Source organism: Anguilla rostrata, chromosome 17 (assembly GCF_018555375.3).
Source record: "Anguilla rostrata isolate EN2019 chromosome 17, ASM1855537v3, whole genome shotgun sequence".
Classification (NCBI taxonomy): Eukaryota; Metazoa; Chordata; class Actinopteri; order Anguilliformes; family Anguillidae; genus Anguilla; species Anguilla rostrata.
Window position 1 is genome coordinate 17,312,349 of NC_057949.1, and position 19,114 is coordinate 17,331,462.

Consider the following 19,114-nt stretch of genomic DNA (forward strand, 5'->3'; position numbering starts at 1 on the left):
AGATCAATGTATTGAAACGTAAAATGTGAAAATACTCGCCGCTAGACAGTAGCCTATTTTACCCTGACAGATAAGACTGAATGATTCGAAATGGTTTCAGAATGTTTTTATTCCTCCAGTACAGCAGATAATCAACTTCATTCTTGCATCATGCCGTAGACTAATATTATCCCTTCGAAAGCTTCTGTCGTGATTTAATCTTGAGTGGCATCAGGAAAAGGGAAATTTAAAACCATTTTGTGGCAGAAAGAATCAGACTGATTAAGGTTCTTCTCCAACCAAAATAAAGTGTCCACTGTTATATTTTCACTGCAAATATTAATTTAGGATCAGAGCAAAAGGAGCAGTGGAGAGTTCCCTCAATCACAAGACACCTGATTAAATAAAAGTTTTGTATTGTAATCAGCATACATCAAGAAGCTATTCCCATAACTGCAGGCATAACTAATGCCATGCCTCATCCAGCTTCTCTGACCAATAGGGAAGCATGATTTCATTAATGACCACTATTCTCATTCTCACATTTGTGTATAATATTCAATTCTCTCTCTCTCTCTCTCTCACTCTCTCTCTCTCTCTCTCTCTCTCTCTCACTCACACACACACACACACACGGACGCACACACATACACACACACAAACACACACAGAATCCTTGAGCCCATGCATATCTCTTTCTCTCTCCCTCTGTCTCTCTCTCACACACATACATCACACACGCATACGCACACACACAGCATCTTTGAGCACACGCGTCTCTCTCACTATCTCTCTCTTTTACACACACACAGCATCATTGAGCCTATGCATGTCTATAAATTCCAGGAAGCCAGCTTAGTGCAAAGAGTGAACAATGACTATGTAGCAGACAGATCATATCTACACCAGCTAAAGATTAAAAGACAAAATAAAAAAAACTAAGAGCCTAAAAGACATAAAGGACTGAATTCTATGTTCACTTTGGCTTAAATTCTGATATACACTTTCTATTTTTCGCCAGCAGACCAAGACATGGTATTATTTTCTCCTGTGGTTTACTAGACTGATTCAGAGGAGTTCATTCGGTTTGGGAAGTGGTTTTTTGTCTGTTGTCGCTGTCCAGTCTTTGGTGAACTTGACCTGCCCCAGAGAGACTTGGGCTTCCTGAAGCGTTGTCTCTGTACTTTGGTGCAAAAGAGAAGCATTCATTGATTAAACTGTTGTTGGCTTTGAGCTGTTTTCTGTAGAGGCCGGTAGTTTCTTACGTGCCATTGAACTGGCAGCGATCGGGTCAACAGCTGCTAGTTATATCACAAAAAAAGAACAGCTCTTAGTTAAATCCACCTTGATAAAAGGTGTTTGACGACACTGTCACTTCCAGAGATGTGCACAGATGGCATGAACCAGTCTGCAATTTGCACTGATTTTACAGGCCCTGTTGTTAATTTGCATTAACAATTTAAAAGGAACCATAACTGTCATTTATGTACACAAGTTTGGATGAGTGAGGCTCGTTGGAATGAAGAGATAACACAATTCATATGCAAAAAACATTCATATGCAAATAATTCATATGCAAAAAAACATTGCACAACACATAAACTCAAAGAGCGTAGTGAAGTGCAAAGGGACATAGTAAAATCTGAAATATGTGGCATGCAAAATAATGACATCAATATATGAGAAAAATTGAATAAATATAATTCATTTTAAAGTATCATTCTTTTGAAGTTCTCACTTCAACAAAATGTGGTAATAGTTGTACTCTCAATCTCATTGCTGAGGTTCTGTCAGTTAAAACAGTAAATGGAAATGGCAAATATCAGGGCAATTTATTAACTTACCAATTTACTGTAGAAAATGAAAATCATCCATCTATTCAGGTCACAAAGTTAATTGAAAATCATTTTTCTTTATTTAAAGAAATGTGCAGGTAAAACCCCTCAACATTCAGCTTTTATTTTTCATTGAAAACCTGACCTTTGGATGTGGACTTTGGAGTTTTGAAAACCTGGGGATGCAAGGACATTCTCTCAGTCCTTCAATTAATGTGAGTCATGCAAGGAATGCAAGGACTGGAACTGGAATTCTTTTCTTTTTTTTGAAACATTGAGCGACAGTCACTCAACACAGGTGTGTCACAGGTGATCCACACTGCAAAGAGGTCCTTGACTTATCTGTTACTCCTGCCTTTCTTCATGAGTGTGCAAGACAGAAGAGCCATACTTACAGTATCACTGCTAAGGAATGAGCTTGTTCAATGATTTGTTCTATTGTCAGAAAGGGCTGATTCGTTCAGTAGCCCTACTTTGCGAGTGAATCCTTCAGCCGTACTTTGCGAGCGAATCCCTCAGCCATATTTTGCAAGCGAATCCTTCAGTCATACAGTACTTTGCAAGTGAATCCCTCAACAAGACCTTCAGTTGAACCATTTGTTTGAATTATTCTCCTCAGTCAGGCACAGGTCGGGCCCGTCTCCACGTCCTTTGTTCCTGCTTGGAGGAAGGTTCCCATAATATGTTTCGCTGAACCTGGGCTCTTTAATGTAGCACAAAGAGGCTCTGTGGGAGCTTTCCCCTTCCTTATTCTGTTGTTCCAGTTGACAGAGCTGGAATGGGGATGATTTTCAAGAGGAACATCTGTTAAATTCTGACTGCGTAAGCGATTTTCAGAAGTTGCCTGAAGTCCTTGTCAGCATGAAGGTATAAATAGAGAGCTGGGCAGGGAAATCCCAGCTATGAAAATATCAGAAATCAGCCTGTTTCACACAAATCCTCAACTTCCCAGTAAGACATGCTCCAAATGAGTCAAAAAGGAGCACAATGATTGGCTAACGGATTCAAATAAGTCAAAAGAAGCACAGTGATTGGTTGACTGAAAAACAGTGATAGAATTCACGGTGCTATAGGATTAAAAAGCTGGGTCAGCTTCCTGATAACATAATAAAGAGTGCCCTTCTAAGCTCTTTTCAGCCATGCAGGGCAATGGACATGAAGCCATCGGACATCCCCCAGTGGAAATCCAACCCTTGACCGCACCTACAAAATGATGGATGGAGCGTTTCCTTGTTCTGTCAGATTCATTCTGTTCCACTGGTTTCCTATGAACCACCAGCTAAACACACTAAAAGGATGCTAGTCCATATATCCATCTGAAGGTGCTCTTCGCCTCCCTCACACATTACGTTGCTATTCAAAATTACAGCTTCCTGGAGTTTTTCTGTGGGACAAATGAACATTCACAAAGAAGGCAGAACTAGATTATCTAAAGGAAGCGAAATTAGACGAATCCACCATCACACATTAGCACCAGCTTTGTGGCTGTCCTTTTGAAAGGTTTACATGTAAGGGAATGTCAGTGTTTATATTCACAAAGGCAATTTCTTCTGAACCTCTGTCTTTTCAAAGCTGCAATTTAAAGGGAGTGCAAGGAGAACAGGAAATTACTGTCTTTGTGATTCTTTGTATGTCTACACCCTCCCCTCCTTAAAAAAAAAAAAAAAAAAAAACGTATAAAGGCTTAAGTGAGAATTGGTGTGTTAGTCTGTTTGGCATTCCTATCTGTGGTACATGCACACAAAAGCTGATGATGCTCCTTTTCCTGACCTGGGCTCAGCAGAAAAAAATGCATTCAATACGTCCAGCCAAAAGAAATCTCAAAACCATCAGAAGAACTGAGAACTCACTAACTCGGCAGTGGTGAGAGAGATACGAATCTCCCAAGTCCACTTTCCCGCAGATTCGGATTATACAGATTTATTTGGAAGAAGAATAATATGATGGCACTGTTCATCTTAATGATATATTTTTTTTGTTCCTTTCATTTTAACCACAATGAATGCTTTGGAGTTACAGTAGAAATGCTTAAAAAAAAAGGAGAATTTTGGGATTTGGGAATCTGTTCATTGTCTGTGCCATTAAAAACGATCAATTATGTACTCTCCTACTGGAGTTTAATGAAACCGTGGCCCTATGTCAGAACCCTAAAATAATTTTAGCTTACTACAGAATGATTATTTCCTGAGGGAGGAAAAGACAGAAGCAAAAAGTTGATGTATTCATATTTCTCTCCGATCAGCCTGCAGAGGCAGGCGATTTGCCAGATATGGCTTCCATGATGAAGGCCCAGATCAAAACAAGGCAGCCCCCCCCCCACCCATCAGAGATCTCTGAAGCCACTGATCAGCTAGAACTTTGAAATATTTCACAGTTTCGCCAACCAACTGCATTACAAATGCACTGCTGAGCCGGCTGCCCCTGGGAGCGGCTTCAAGTTTCGAATAAAAAAAAGATTATCTCTGTATACCATTCCCCTGTGGATCAGAGAAGTTCTCGGTAGCTCTGGACCCACGGCAAGCTCTGTGCGTCTCTGACTGCTGTGACTGCTTTTCGGAGGGAGGTAGCAGCTTGACACGGGCGGAATTGGATCGTTCTGTTCCCGGCAGAAAGGAGTCTTGTCCCGACTCCCATTTCAGTGCTTTTCCTCATCTGACTGAAGAGCCCTACAACAGGATCCATGGTCTGTTAATACTTAACCGAGAAGGACTCTTAAACTTAACCCAATTAGAGCGCAGAACCAAGAAACAGGAGCCGTAAAGCAAACCCTTGAAAGGGAAATTCTAAAAATAAAACTTGGAACGATAAACAGAAAATTAGATTAAAGCCTTTTCACACCAGTGGGGACAGTTGTTCTTTTTTCTTTTTTTATCTAAGTAGAGCTCAGATACCCATCAGAAATTGGGCCAACCGTAATGGTGTTCATCTACACGACCAACTCCACCTGGTGTCATATGGGCAAGAAAATCGGGTGGACGTCCATAGAAAGGGCCAAATGTCACTAAATCTGAGTGTAATTCTCTGGCCCCAAGAGGGGACCAACTGACTACAGAGTGAAGCCATGCAGAAATGCAGAAGTAAGGATGTCGGAGTCCTCTCCAAAGGCAGTACATCGTGTTTCAATCAATCATTTCAAATCGCACTGTTCTGGGTTCTGGCTTCGACCCCGGCTGCCTACTGTTTGACGATCATACATTACACGTTCGGCTAATTAAGCTAGGTATTACCGACTAGCTGACAGAGAAATAATGAGATGTACTGTACACAAGACTGCAGCAACCAGCATGCATGCCAGCAAGACATTATCAGAGAGAGACATCATAACTGGTCAAATTGTGTATTATGATGGAAGCTTGTTGCAACCTATGTTTGTAGTCATAAAATGCCAGATGTTATCTACGTGGCAAACATTAGCTGGTTTAGGAGAGTTCACTGTCTGTCATCCTATGATCTTCCTTGTGCAAACAGGTTGATGACTGTTGAGAACTTTGTATCAAAGGGAAGGCTCCAGTCACACGGAGCAATTAATTTCCAAACATACAGACGCGTAGTTGCTTTGTGGTTTTGAGGGGAACTCCCCTCGTCACCATTGTTTATGCCACGTAATCATTCAAATTCATTGCTCCTTTGGAAGAATTATTGCTACAGTACTCCACCAATTATGCCTAGATTTCATGTCATTAACACAGGAATCTCACATATGATAGTGGATATGGCCAAGAAAAAAAAACGAATTATCTTCACCTTGTGTTTCGATACATTGTACACATTACAGATCTGCACATATATCTAAATACCTTTCGACAATTACAGGAGTCTTAATGATACTTATGGTACTCACGAGAGTGGTCTGCCAGCCAAATTACAAGCAAAATACGGCAATGTAAAATTTATGTAAAAATGTGAAAATGTAAATGATCACTCTGCATTCTGTAGCATGTTTAGTGCTGGTAAAGTATGTTTTCAATGTGACAAGTGGGAAAAGAGGTAAATGTCATATTTTCAATTTAAATTCCCCTTTTTAAATATAGATGTAGAATTACTGTTGCTATATTATGTCGCCAAACAGACAGCCAGACACCAGCTGATGTGTTTCACTCTATCAAAGAATTAAGTAAACTGTGCTGTGCTATAAAAAAAATTTATTAATTTAAAAAAAACTACCCTGGCACAAAAACAAGTCCAAACGTGGTCCACTTCCCATCACTTGCACTGCTACGTACAAGCAGCAAGGGAAGTGTCATCAGTTGTATTTTGTTGCCATGATTGTTTTTCACAACCTGAGTCCCAATTGCTATGCAGTGGGAATACAGAAGAAACTGTCTGCTCGCCTGTTTGCTCAATGCACCACGACAAACATCAGGCCTATTGTGTTTGCTTTCCGTGGAGAAAGTTTATGGATCACTTGCCTCCTTTCCTTATCAACTTATTGTGCTCGCTATCTCTGGTGACCCTTGCCATTCAACTGGGACCCTGCGGAGAACTTTGGCCCGCAGACGAGTGAAACCCCCGCTCCCCCTCCCCCGCCCCACCTCAACTGTCGATCGCAAATGTGCGCGTGCACGTCCGGTTCGGCTGCAACTGAGCAGGGCGGGGTGGGTGCGGGGGGTGGGGGGGTGGGGGGGGGCGAGCCCGCGAGTAAATGCGTACGTTTCTGGACTGGCCAGGTTAGCTGTGCTGTTTCAGTTATGCTCAGCAGCCAGCAAGAGGCCCTGCTCCCGCCTCCCAAAAAAGAGCTCAATTATTAATCAGAGAAGTCCAGCATTATTCTAATGGTGCTAATAGGCGTCCGCTCTTCATAGGTAAAAGAAATAATCAGCAAATGGACGGGGATTTGTGCTGCTGTTCCTCTGGTGCACCTGCGGGTTACTGGCCATTAGTTTATTATCATCATTAAGTTTCCCAGGGACAGGCTTCCCTGTGCACTCCATAATTCAATATTCATTTATCTTTTCTCATCCATGCTGATGTTTACATGTTAAACAGTGGGAAGGGTTCTTACAGCTCCATCAATTATTTATGTCAATAGAGCTGAAACTACACAGGGCTAAAGAGAGATTTAGTCACTGGCATACAAGGCACAGAAGAGCAGCACATTTTATCCTCCTTTCTTAATGCTTCTAATAAAATCTAAACTGCACACCCTTAAGCGTTTTGTTTTTAATCACCCAATAAACAAAGCTTTATTTAATCTGCATTTTATTAATTTGGGAAAACAGATAAAATCAGCCGTTTCAGTAATATCTGTCCAGCTCGCTGATTTGTTGGAAAGTGTTTCAGCCAAGACCCTGTTGCAGAGCACTGAGTTTCCTCATCTTTAAGCTTGTGGCAGTATGTATGGTCTTGTATGGGCTGAAATACTTCAATACAGGTGCACTTCACTATTGCTGTCTAGTTTCAATAGCAGAACAAAATGTTACTAAAGAAAAAATGCATTCAAAATATACTCTGTAAAATGGGCAATGGAAAAAAAAAATTGTGTCCCATACGAAATACAGAGGACTTGGATTCAAACGCCACTTGTGCTTTCACTTAAAACACTTGCATTTATTTAAGAGCCAAAATTCAGTATTTAATGAAGTGTTTATTGAATGCAGACCAATTCTTGTACACTGTGGTTTTGTTTTTCACACAACCAAGCAACAGAAGTCCCTCTGTCATCAAATCTGCCTATGTCTCCTCCCCAAGAATAAAGGAATTTCATGGCAGCAATACGATCGCACCGGAGCTAATCCATTTCCTCGGCAAAATGTTTCCAAAGATTTGTAATATAGCAGGTACAGTTCCTTTCTGAGAATTAGCTTCCTGGAGCAGGCAAACAGGACTCTGGAGGCTAAGGAGATTATGATGCAGACTTGATAAACATTGGTCCTTTACTTTGGCTTACAAATTCATGTGCTAAATGTATATTGGACTGCACAAGTGCAATTTTTTTCTTCACAAATATTAAAATAAGTGTGGTTAGTCCATGTTCTGCTCACATTTGGCAGGTTAAAGCTAATACTTGCATTGAATCACAAAATAAGACTAAATATCCAAGATATCCATATTCACACACACACACAAACTGTCTGAGCCAATCAAAAAATATACTGAAACTTAAATAATATCAAAGAATTACAGAAATGGAACTATCCTTTAAAGGAAAAATGTTGAATCCAGGCTTGTATCTCTTTCAGTGGTCAAATATCTAAGAGTTTCTCACAGAAGTACAAGAAACCATCTGCAGTAAAAAAAAGGACCTACTGGAGCAATATCTTGACAGCAGTGTGGTACATGACACAAACTGAACAAGGCACAGCTACCACTGCAGCCATTGTATTAACCCGTCCATCGACCCTATAGCAGCTAATCTTAGCATGCGCAACCACAACCTTTTCTTCTTGGCACCGACACCTGTTGATCGCCAGAAGAACAAGGGAATTCAATATAACAAATCCATACTCTTCTTTCCTAGAGTGACAGTTCCAATGTGTGAGCATTTGTCCTGATGAAAGGACACAGCCTGCTCTGATAACTGGAATTAAATGTAGCCAAATTTTTGACTTGAAAGCTCCGCAATCACAATTGCATTGAAAGGGTAGGTAAGGGTGCTGGGCCATTAGGGTAGCCTTGACAGGTACGGGCTGCCCCATTTTTCCCACACTTGGCTTGGGTATCTACACCCTTTAGTGACATATTGTGATGTGGAACGTAAATTTGCTTATAGAGTGCTAGTGTGTATTAAGTGTTAAATAAATGTACAACATTTGCATCTTTGCAAACACCTTTGATATTTCCACAGTGGCATTTTCCTCCAGTAAGCACACAAGCCGGCAAGCTCGCGACCGGCGTCAACAATAAACGTCACTACACTGGTGCATTGTGGGTCTGTGTACTTGGCGAAAGACCACTCCGGAGCTGTCTTAGCGTAAGTCTGTACATCAAGCGCACAGCACTTTTGATTATTCAAGAAACGGGACACACTTGCACACTTACTCCAAGCATGTGAACGTGCACGCCAAGCGCCCAAGTGTGCAAGTGAGATCAAGTGTGCATATTGCCTTATAGTCTGTGCTCAATGGGCTGGGTACGTCACACATGGGTACTGCCACATGAGTTGTGGCGTAACTTGGGAATGGGACACTGAAGTTAGAAAGCAGCTAACAGTGAGTACACAATACTGTATGCTTATGTATGACACAGTAGATAGTGAATAAATGACAGCTATGATTCACACTGTAATGAAAAGCACTGCAGATACACAAGCGAAATAATTGTAGACCTCCACTGCATGTCAGCATATGGCAAGTACAGAATAAGAAGCCAATCAGCTAAAGTAATCTGTGTGAGTCGCTCTGGATAAAAGCGTCTGCTAAAAGCTGAAATAAATTAAATACACAGCCAAACTGCAAGCTGAAAAGAGATATCAGGCCAGCCAGATATGTAGATTAGCAGCTAATGTTAAATGGCAAGCGAAGTTGATTTCAAGAGTATTTCAAGAGCATGCTTAGAGAAACATTTCCATCTTTGACCTTAGAACAATTTTAAAAAAAAAACTTTTTTGGCGAAGTCACAAGGGGCTATTGTTGTTTTCATTAGTTATAGAAAGATTCTGCTCACCATTCAGAGGTCTATCGATATGTCTTTCTAGCACTAGGTTTTTAAGTCTTCCTTAGACTGCCACTAGAGGTTTGTCAGAACTAAGCAATTGTACTGTATTCCTGTATTGCACATTAAACAATAGTTAACTGTAGCAAAAAATATGGCAAGTTAAATATTTAAATAGAAAAACTAGGAGTCTATAAATTGATATTAAATTGAAACAGACATTTCCAGGTGACATACTGTATGTACTCAATGGCAACAAGGTAACGGCACCAGATTATCTGAAACAGGTCCAGTGCAATTAGCAGTCCAAAGGGGCGTTTCAAAAAATTGAGAACGCTTTCAATTTCAACCCCCTATTCAACTGGCTGGGATTAGGGTTACCTGTCCCGTTTGCTTGTGCACAGAAGGTTCATTTTGTTGATTCTTCCAAAGACGTTTGGAGGGGCTTTGACTGCGCGCGGGCGGGGAGTCTCCTCACGGCGACCCTGCTCGAGCGCGTGGCCCCTCCCCGTAAGACCGGCGAGACCAGAAGTGCGCAGGCAGACACGCATACAGCCAGAGGCCGTGTTTAATGAAGCCCATTCCCGGCTCTTCGTCTGCCCGTCTCACCGCTGTTTGCCGGGATATGCAAATGTCTCGAGGATCATGTCAGGGTAATTGGAGCGGGACACGTACGTCGTATAAAAGGGCGAGGATGTGCGTGCAAAGAGCCTGCTTACAGAGCAGCTCCCGAAGAAGGCTCGGAGAGAGACATCAAATGGGGAGAGAATATAATCGCATTTCATCGCTGCCCTCCGCGCAGATTCTCGTGCCTTTGTTGCCGTGGCCGCTGCCGCGATTCTATTCCCCCCCGCGTTTTCATCTTTCGACAAAGAAACATAAAAAAAAGATAATCAATTCACCAAACGGGAGCGATAAGGGCAATAAAGAGCGAGGAGGGGATAGTGACGTCAGCGAGGGGTTCTTCGGCTTTCTCCAGATTAAATTATGGCCAAGCCACAGATATCAGTCTCCCGGCATCGGAGACGGCTCGTCTCGCTCTAGGAACAAAAAGATAAATAAATAAAATAAAAAATGCATGATGCGCTGTCTCATGGTGCATCGTTGCTTCAAAGCCAGAGAAACAGCTCAACCCTTCCCCTCTGTACTCAGAACCCCATTTGGATTTAAAGCATGGTTGGCGCATGGTTGCCGTTTTGATATGTACCCTGGCATTTTCAAGCTTCTTCACCCCAAAACTCAAATGAGGGTGCAAAACATGTAACTTGTCACTCATTTTGGCTAATCTGGGTATATAGATGTTTTTTAAGACAAATGACAGCAAAAACAGTCAATGCGTGCAATGTCATCATCGGATTAACATCTTAAACAACCCTGTTTTAGCTGGAGGGACCCGGCCCGTACACCACTGGTGGGTGTGCCCTGGGGTCAAGGGTCAGGAAACGCTGCTGTAAAATTATCACTAAAGCCACTCACTGGGCAATCGTGGAGGTCAGCCCTGTTCTTATTTACAGAATCTATGGTTTTGCCCTCTGACCCCAATCAGAATGTTGCCATGGCAGCGCCGGAGTCTCTCACCAGGCCGGCCTGGTCTCCCAGGATGAACGGCAGCAGCTCGATGATTGCGGCCTCTTCCAAGATAACCTCGCGCACTCATGGGAAATCCCTGTGTGCCTGGAGGAAGAGATTAACTAAAACTACTGCTCCCCACGAGGACCAGGAAACCTCACGCCATTGAAACAGTATTTGCCTCCAGTTTAGCAGAGCACACTTTCTCCGCTGGTTGTTTTTACAGGCGTTTGTATTTCCTGTCATTGATACTGCAATGGCTCTCGGAGGCATGGAGTGTTGTTGTTTCAGAGGAACATAAAATGTCTTTTGTAAAGCTTTGCATGGGAGAAAGATCTCGGAGAATGACTCAGCACATACTGGCATGGATGGTCAGGAAAAAAAGATTCAGTATGTACTTATAAAACCGCATTCCGGTTCACAAGGGGAAAATAGACTCGTAACAGGTAGCCAGATCTATCTTTAAGAAATACAACAGTAACATAACAAGCCAATACTGAGAACTAATGCCAAAGTCACTCAAATAGCAGAATGCATTAGTGTATTTCTGCGTCTCAGTGCCTATACAGTGCCTTCGACCTGAGCTTTCCTAATTTTTATTGTATTTTAAGTTTTCACTTTGTTTTAAATCAGTGGACAGTGTGAGTTGCTTTCATTCACAATATTTCACTCCATATCTCTTAGGGTCATGCCTCTGAGGTTACATTGTACTATATCTGTTTAAAAAAACAAAAAAAAAACAAGCCAGTTAGGTACAGGCAGTACAGGAAATGTGTAACTAGCTTTGCACAGCCTTATGTTACAGTCAATGTCAACAGTAAGCTGCTGAAAGCTACTGAGCTCTGGCCTTCTCCTGAAACACAACAGAGATTGCATGTGCTTACCTGGCTATTCCATTTTCGATGCTTTGGACAACCAGTTTTCCTTTTACTGTACCTCTTTTAGCTTGGGCACCTCAAAAAACGGAAGCTACAGAAAAAAAGACCATAGCCATCCTTTCTGTAATTACTTTTACTGACTAAATAATATCCACAATGTGCCAACTGAAAAAGGAATTCCATCTCAATTCCATCTCTGTCCACCCTACTGTCTTGATATTAACTTCATGCCCAGCATTCCTCTTGGCTCTGTTTGCTTTGGAATGATAAAATCTATTGCCTATTAAGATATATTTTAATCTTGACATCTGACCTTGACATGTTGCACATGACGCACTACGAGACTCCGAAGTCTCTGATTGGCTGGTGGGCAATCACGTGATGCGTTGCAGATGCTCGCTGATTATCCAGCAGGCTTTGCTCATTAGCCTTTCCTCTGAAGATGAGTGGCTCTAAAAAGCATGGCATCAGACTCAAGGCCTCAGACGCAACTTCAGACGTTAAGCGTGTCTGAAATTTTGGGCGGAAAACGCGGAGAAAGGGCATGTCATGGAGATATCGCAATCAGAGTCACAAGATTGCAATCCCACACAAAAAGGGTGCTGCGCTATGACAATAGTTCAACAGTTTTGGCTTGAATGTACAGTTGCTTGCCCCAAAGTGTTTTTTTGCAGTGAGCTGACCCATATTGTTGGGCAAAGCAAAATCTTTCAGCAGACCTTGTGGTCATTTTTTCTTGTGCAAATCTAACAGGATGGACTAATAGCTGACCGATATCAAAATTAGGACTGATGGACTGATATCCGTTAATTTTCTCCCCATTGGCTTCTTTAAGAAATATGTCAATATTTGAAATGGCTATAAACCCTTGTGCAGCTCCAGTCAATTATTTTCAGAAATATAATTGACCTCCTTGCGATCGATGCTGGAATTTTGGGTCACCTGTTTTTTTTTTTTATGGCTAATCTTATTATACTTATACTTATATAATGTTTTTGACATTTTTTTTGTTTGTTTGTTTTTATATTGAAACAGCTTTAAAGGCAAAAAAGGTTTGATTTTATCCAAGATGGCCCTGTCACCCAGGGTAGCTGCTACTGTCTAAATCCCATTTTCAGGCAGATAACCCCCTGGGATTTTTTTTCTTCTTCTTTTTCCAGCTATCAGACTGCTGGGTGATGAAAAGACTTGACAGTGTTATGGTTTCCCTTATAAGTTCCTTACACAGAAGGCTGTCTGATCCCCTGTCACTCATAAAGTAGGACAAAGGGCCTGGGAGCCGTGACCTCCGTGCCCTCCCAGGGTTCGAGATTCCCGCCGCACGCCCCGCCACAGCGGCGTCACGCGGTTCACATCAAAAGGTTCGGATCCGCAGCAGGACGCTTTCTGCAACGGCACTTTCCATAGCTCCGTCCCTTGATCATCACGGCGGCTCACAACGGGTCGCAGCAAGCAGCGACGTTTCGCTTGTTTTACCCCCCCCCCTCGCCACCCCCCACCCCCCACCCCCACCCCCACCCCCCCTTTCCCGGTCGCGTGTATGAAATATCATAAACGTTTTCTTGTTTCTCGCGCCCATTACTGTTTTTCCCTCCTCCGGCGTCGTTCGGTTTGTCAGCCTGCGAGCGTGTTGGCGGAGAGGCAGGTGGGCGCGTAGGCCAACGCGCTCGCGTCTCGGGCCGGCGTGACGCCCGGCTCGGAAACGTCCTCGCGCACCGGGGATGCGCCTTCGCCGAGCGCGCGTGTGCATACGAGCGAGATAGATGCATTATGGGAGGTGGCAGACTCGGGGTGATTGCAGTGGAGCGCTGTGGCCGCCGGCGGAGGGACGCAGAAATATTGTGTGTGCGGCGGCGTAATGATGGAGACGGAGGCGTCCCGCCGGCTTCCAGCTTCTTCTGATTCCACACCTTTCATTTGCGAGAGCGATGATGGGAAGATCCGTCCCACAGTGCGCGCGCGTCAAGAAGCGCTACTCGCGCGAAGCTCGCAACGCATGGGAGGGGGAGGGGGAGGGGGGTGGGAATTACATTCGTGTTCATTTCCGAGGTTTCAGCTGAAAAATGAATCTCAACAAAGCAAGAGGGCAGCCTATGAGTCTCGGCCAGACATCACACGCCTCCTCTGGTGTCGGGGCGTTGCTATGGCGAGGCGTCTCTTTCCCCACCCAACCACCGACCCACCCCCCCCCCCCCCCCCCCCGCCCGGGTTTGTTTGTGTGTCTCAGAAGCAAAAGAACATCCAATTATATCTAATTACATGCTGGATCTCTGTGTACAAGGGCATGGTGTTGTGTAAGAATGGCCTGTAGTAGACGGAGAAAACACACAGTGGTTAACTTCAGGTGCAACCGAAATGTCGAGCAGAAGGACGCAGCTGCCGATTGCAGATGGCGGCTCGGTTTCGGGCCCCTCCTTTTCCACCGCCTTCAGGCTTTCCATTCGCACGATTACCTGAAACATGAAAAACTCACACTGGACATTACGCGCTCAAGCTTACGACCTAATGTCCATAAGACGCTTCCGCCGACCACCGCAAAGCCTCAAGTATCCTTTCCACGAACGCTGATGAGTGATTTGCGCCATTAGGATTCTCAGTGTCATAAATATTTATGGAAGCTGATATACTGCCTCCCAAAGGCAACGTAAGTGCTTCGGTTTTGGTCTGTGAAGCATTAGACCGTGGATTAATCACACCACTATCTCAGTCCCCTGAGGTTAATTTGCCAACATTTACATGAGAAAAGCCCACGGACATTACTGTCCTGGGTTTTGACCATACATACAGCACCAAGTTCAATGATGGACCTCGGGTACTGAATGCATTTGTAAGAACAGATAGCGAATGTTATCAATTGTCCCCTGGCACTGAAGCAACAGGTAAAGTTTAAGTCAATATTATTGACTCATGGGAACACATTCAGGCTTTTTTTTTTGGGAAACAGTCATTAAGTGTGACTGCTGTTGGGTTGTTTCAGATGCATTCTCGTTCCTGGTGTTCTCGCACACACTGCTCTTGGCAAAAATCTGAATTCTTTTTGTAAACGGAAGCCAACAACCCTACAATCATACATAAATACATCAACGTTTTCTAATTTGGCACCCTTTTAGAATGAAATGAAAAGTGCAGTGTGTATTTGAGTCTTTTGCTCTCTCAATTTGATGGCAAATTGTCGAGTAGAGGGTTGCAAAAAAGATCGTGATTTATTCTAAAGACTGAATTTGGATTTGCCTTAAGCAGGAACTGACAAACCCGACTGCAATTGCTTCACAAAGACATTTACTTGACAACTTTATGAATAGCGGGCACAAGGAGAATAAACTGTTTATCTGAACTGAAGGATATGAAATTTGTAACCAAGGGTGGTCTACAACACTGTTCTGTGTGGACCGTGTTCTGGATTCTGTTGCTCACCAACCAAACCAGAGTTTAGATTTTTTTTTTGTCTGCCATGTCCAACACAATCAAGGCACTAGGGGATCTGTACACATCACTTAGGAAGACACAAATGGGGTTGGGGGTAGGAGGGAGCCAGTTGACCCGCTAAAAACAGATCTGGCTTTTGGCTGTGAAACGTATGGTTTTAAATACCATTTTTCCACAGCCCGGCTCCATAAATAAAACACTGAGTGTGTGAAGGGGAGGGCACTGAATTCACATATAATCCAAAGCTGCGGTATTCGCCCTCACTCTGCAGGGTACATAGGTTGTTGTTTTTCCTGTCTGGGACATGATTGGTCAATTATAGCGGTTGATTACACAGTGAACTGACCTCCCCTGGTTTGTTCGGCCTGAACTGGTTGCTGGTTTTAAGGAAAAAACAAAAACCAGCTCCTCCAGGGGAAAGACTGAAGACAGCTGCTCTAAGGCAACTGAAATTCAAACGCTGGTAAGATATGAGGTAATAAGTGCTGTTCGTGTATAAAAAATTCCAGCGAAGTGGATGTTGTAAGTCTATAATGTTCCCCGCCTCTCTGACCGCCTGCTTGGTACTACAGGGCTACAGTGTTCAGTTCTTTGGCGTTGGTGTTCGTAATGTGTTTGCACTGGATGCTCTTCGCATGAAGTTTCTCCTGCTGGGACTCTAGTTTATAACCTACTTGGCTCCAGATTTTACGCGGGGCAGTGATTTGTGGCGGAGGAAACGCTTTTGAAAGCGAGGTATAGCACCATCTTCCTGCCAAGAGTCCGAGCTCCAGCAGCACCAGTGCTGGATCCTTCCCCCTTCTGAAACTTATCCCAGGGCAGAATATGCATTTCTATCTGTCTGGGAACAGCGAGAGTGAAATATGGTTTTGAAAGAGGTGAAGAGGTTTCCTTTTCCCTCCAGTAATAGTTTACAATGTAATGGGTCATCGCCATACTCGCTTCTTCATTTGGCTTTGTGGGGCAGTTATATCGAAAAAAACACAGAAGCCTGGCCTTAATAAGTCAATACTTGGGCGTTGTGTATAATTTATTTCAGCTTAAAATAGCAAATCATTAACTAACCATTTTGTAAGGGATGGAAAAAACATAACACTGTCCTATATTCAGATAAGAAGAAGAAGTTATTTTGCTAGTTCATTACAACATTTCTGTTTCTTGGATGATTTCTTTGTATCGTTTCTGTCAGTATACATACTGTATATCTGCATATAGGCTACATTCTCCACCTATGAAATAATTAATGTACTCCTACTGAAACCTGGCTATCCTCTGTTCCAAAGCCTTGCACCGATTTTATATTTCCTGATTTTACACCACCCCCCCAAACACCATGCAGTTTTTTCTCAGTGCCAGTGCTTCAGGCGTTCATGAAAGCGTGAGGTTCTGTTGCTCGCTTATGGTAAAGGAAACAGAATGTGACTGGATTATGGTAAAGGGAACAGAACATCACTGGCTTATGGTAAAGGGAACAGAATATCACTGGCTTATGGTAAAGGGAACAGAATATCACTGGCTTATGGTAAAGGGAACAGAACGTCACTGGCTTATGGTAAAGGAATGAACATCACTGCTATGTAAAGGATGACAACTGGTTATGGTAAAGGGAACAGAACGTCACTGGCTTATGGTAAAGGGAACAGAACGTCACTGGCTTATGGTAAAGGGAACAGAATGTGACTGGATTATGGTAAAGGGAACAGAACGTCACTGGCTTATGGTAAAGGGAACAGAATGTGACTGGCTTATGGTAAAGGGAACAGAATGTGACTGGCTTATGGTAAAGGGAACAGAACGTCACTGGATTATGGTAAAGGGAACAGAACATCACTGGCTTATGGTAAAGGGAACAGAATGTCACTGGCTTATGGTAAAGGGAACAGAACGTCACTGGCTTATGGTAAAGGGAACAGAACATCACTGGCTTATGAAAAAGGGAACGGAACATCACTGGCTGACGGTAAAGGGAACAGAATGTCACTGGCTGACGGTAAAGGGAACAGAACCCTTGGCCGCCTGCTCTAATTAACCACACTTTTCCCACTGAACCGCCTGGGTTGCTCAGCACTGTTGGAATCGGCCCTGTCATTCAAAATTCCTTACCGAGCACAGGAAGGAGGCAAAGCCCACGGACCGCTTCTTTAATTAGGGAGTCTCTCTCTGTGGTTTTAATGGTGTTCCAAACTGCATGGAAACGTGTGCAGAATTAATTTGAGTTGCATGACCCTGCGTGCCACTGAATCACGCTGTTTGGAGAGGCTCAGTCCTGATGAGATGGAAATAAGCTTTACAGTACATCGATACCTTGCGGCATCCCCATCTGGTCCGTACTGATGGAGGATCTTGAAAGACGTGGGGATAATTTAGCTTCTTTTTTACACATCACTATAATTGGCCTGCATTTGTTTTTTAAAGCGAGCTTTTGACCCATGAAAACAAATAATTTGCCGATGAGCTGTTTCAATCTGGCTACTGGTGACATGAAAAAAACCTGTGGAAGTGAAGATGTTTACCTGGAGGATGGTGAAATGCTTTGAGCTCACTGCTGTTGGATCAGTCACATAGAGTCCTCCTTTCATGCCAAGGTCTCTTCATGACTGCTGGAAAATCAGGATCTAGAACAGAGGATTTCACAGTTGTGAATTTTGGCAGTTTATTATAGCAGTACGGATTTTATTTTTTCCTGCAGAAATCAGTGTCAAAAGGACTACATTTCCCAGGGCCAGCTCTTGCTGGGAGTCTGACAGGCCAGCACATTATTGCCCATTTTATTTTATAAGGAGGCGGCACGTTCACAGCCTCACCTGGGAGTAGCGCCTCCTCTGGTTGCAGAATTGGCCTGACGGACGGCAAAGACGAAATCCCAGAGAGGCTTGAAGAAAGGTGTGGATGCGTTCGCCCACCTGAATGGATGGAAGATGGGGGGCCGCAGTGCCTGGGGGTTTTTCAATCAGCTGCCAATTAAGGCCAATTAGGGTGTGTGTACTCCTTAGCCAATGACTAAAACGAAACACTTGTGCCAAGAACACCGCAAAGGCCCCAAAGGTTTAAATTACAATTTGGCATTCTAAAATAATTTAAAAAATACGATATAGAAACTTTTGCAAAAAAGGCTACTCTGATTTATCAGACAAAATCATGCACCTGAACATGTGAAGCCCTCAGCCCCCAAACTGAACCTCAAACATGCCTAACCAGATTTGACCATTATTGTTCAGTTGAAGTATTAAACATTCACTGCATGAAGAAAACCGATTTGGATTTATTCTTATTTCATAGGGTGATAGAAAGAAAACAGCCGAGGAAACTGTAGACTTCTCAGGAAGCATCTCCATCCAAAAAAAACTTTATAACCATAATGTCTAGATTGACTCAATCTAACAGACATCCTAGATCATAATAGATGTCATTTTTTGCATTTAATAGAGCTTCATAAATCAGGCAAATTACTCGCTCTTGGGCATACCTCCAAAGCCTTCCAGAATTCATAATGATTTACGCATCTTCATCCAGAGCCAATCATGGGATGAAATCATTCCAGGAAACAAACTTAAATCTGAAAACAGAGAACATTAGACATGAAGAGTGTGTGTATGCGTGTGCATGCTTATGTGTGTGTAGGTTTTTGTTTTAGACCTACACCACCAGATTCTACTCATCAAGATCTTGTTTGGAGACCACAATTAGTTAATTAGTTTAATTAGGTGTCTTACTTCTGCATGAGCTAAAGCAAAAACCTGTACCCACACACCGGCCTTTTTCAGATAAGATTTGACTCCCCTGATTTAAATCATCGCTAGCTCTGTGCTTTGGAAGCATTTCACTGCCGTGTTCAAA